Here is a 2,320-nt window from a genome sequence, read left to right on the forward strand (position 1 = left end):
TCTTAGGCATGCGTATGGAACTGCTTTTCGCAAATGGTATTTTCCAAGTATCCAGGTAAGATAACCAACATGGTAAATTGATTTGACTTTGACTGATGGGCGGAATAGATTGAGGGATTAATGAAAATGTTTTAGCTATTGATTTAAAGCTCAAATTTGAAAGCTTGGAACTATGTGCACAGCATACATTTTTATAGTAAAGGAAAGGTCATCATATTTCTCAAATTCAGAACAACAGTGACTGTACATAGAAAAGATTTCATACATCTGAATTAATCAACGCTTGATGGATACGGTTGAAAGGGGGCTTCTACTTTTACTGAAAAGTATCCTTCAATACTAGATTAATGCAAAAAGGTTGGAGGCCTGACCTTTTCATCCCATAAATGGAAACACAATCCACAGTAATTACTGGTTATCCATGCACTCTTGCAACCTTTGTCAACATTGGTCATTCAGGATATGGACATATGAGCACTTAACACAATAATATTAAAATATTTTTTTTCATTTTCATTGAAATAATAAAGTGACATAAGTTGTGACAAAATGAACATAATCTATGAAAAAGGGGCATAATCATTCCACATAAAACTTAAATTCAAATTGATAACACTGTTACCATAAAACTCACTTGAAATATGATATAAGAATGCTCATATTCTAATAACATATACTGTACATATATAACCCATAAGGGTTATAAAGGGGTATGACTACATGTTAACACTAAACCTTCTGAATGAACCTCTAAGCACATTGCTATACACCCTTCCTAGCAAACTTTAAATAAAAATAGGGATTTTACACATACATACATTACAATACACATTTAAAGTGGAGGGCCACCCTGGAAAAAAAATGCCACCAAAAATCCTAAAAAAATTTTAAAAAAATTTGGAAAATTTTTTTTTTTATACTTACCTAAACCCTTGTTGCTAGGCAATCTGCCTCTTCCTATTACGCTGCGTGTTCTTATCCTCGGTGAGCAGCCCCGTTGTCTTCTGGGAGCTGTGTGTGTTCCCAGAACACCACGGGGCCATTCACAGATCGCCTCGCCGCTCGCACGTGCGCAGTAGGAAACTGGCAGTGAAGCCGCAAGGCTCCACTGCCTGTTTCCCTTACCTAGGATGGCGGTGCCGGGACCCGAGAGCCAAGGGACGGGTCGGCCTCAGGTGGCCGACATCGCGGGCACCCAGGACAGGTTATTACTACTACTACTACTTATTTAAAGTCAGCAGCTACAGTGTTTGTAGCTGCTGACTTTAAATTTTTTTTTTAGGTGGCCGGAATCCCGCTTTAAGCTAGCCAACTGTGTCAAAGTAATCCCTCTCTGGCCAGTCCCTACTTTGCTCTGCAAAATGCAAAAATCTTACTTGATCATAACTTTAGTGGATATAGTGCCAATATAAGATTTACCTGTGTTAAAATCCCAGCAATTTATTTATATATATATATATATATATATATATATATATATATATATATATATATATATATATATTCCATCAGATGCTAAAGGGATGTAACCACATGTTAACCATAGAACTTTCAACAGGTTTGAAAATGCTGGTCATTTTACTTCTGTTGGTAGTCTGTAAAATTAAATAAACAATAGACTTGGGTGGCACACAGGGCCGATCCCAGACGAGGTGCATGGGGTGCAGTGCACCCAGGCGCCAGAGAGGTGGGGCGCTGAACGCCAGAGTGCTCCCTTCCCTCCTCCTCCTCCTCTTGTTTGTGTCCAGCGGCGGCTCCCTGCCGGTGTTCCAAGAAGAAAGGCGCCGCTGTGTTTGCTGCTCAAGCCCCTCCCTCCTCCTGTCAGAGAAGGAGAGCAGCTGCCAGCCGGAGATGACATCGGAGGCAGAGCGGCTGGTCTCTCTGTGAAGAGAGACCAGCCGCGCAGTGATGTCGCGCGCAGGGGGTGGGGCGGTCCGTGCCTGACACATTCTCCTCTCTGTATCTCCCCCTACTCCTGCCTGCTTTGAACTGCTCTGCTCTCCACACGGGCGGCGCGGCTGCACACTGTCCTCTCCTCTCCAGCTGCCGCCCGGGTGTATTTATGTACCCTAATGGAGGGGGGGTCTGTACTAATGGAGGGGGGTCTGTACTAATGGGGGGGCTGTACTAATGGAGGGGGGTCTGTACTAATGGAGGGTGGATCTGTACCAATGGGGGGGTCTGTACTAATGGTGGGGGGTCTGTCCTGGGGGGTCTGTACTAATGGAGGGGGGTCTGTACCAATGGGGGGTCTGTACTAATGGTGGGGGGTCTGTCCTGGGGGGTCTGTACTAATAGGGGGGTCTGTACTAATGGAGGG

This window comes from Aquarana catesbeiana, linkage group LG04 (assembly GCF_042186555.1).
Source record: "Aquarana catesbeiana isolate 2022-GZ linkage group LG04, ASM4218655v1, whole genome shotgun sequence".
Taxonomy (NCBI): Eukaryota; Metazoa; Chordata; class Amphibia; order Anura; family Ranidae; genus Aquarana; species Aquarana catesbeiana.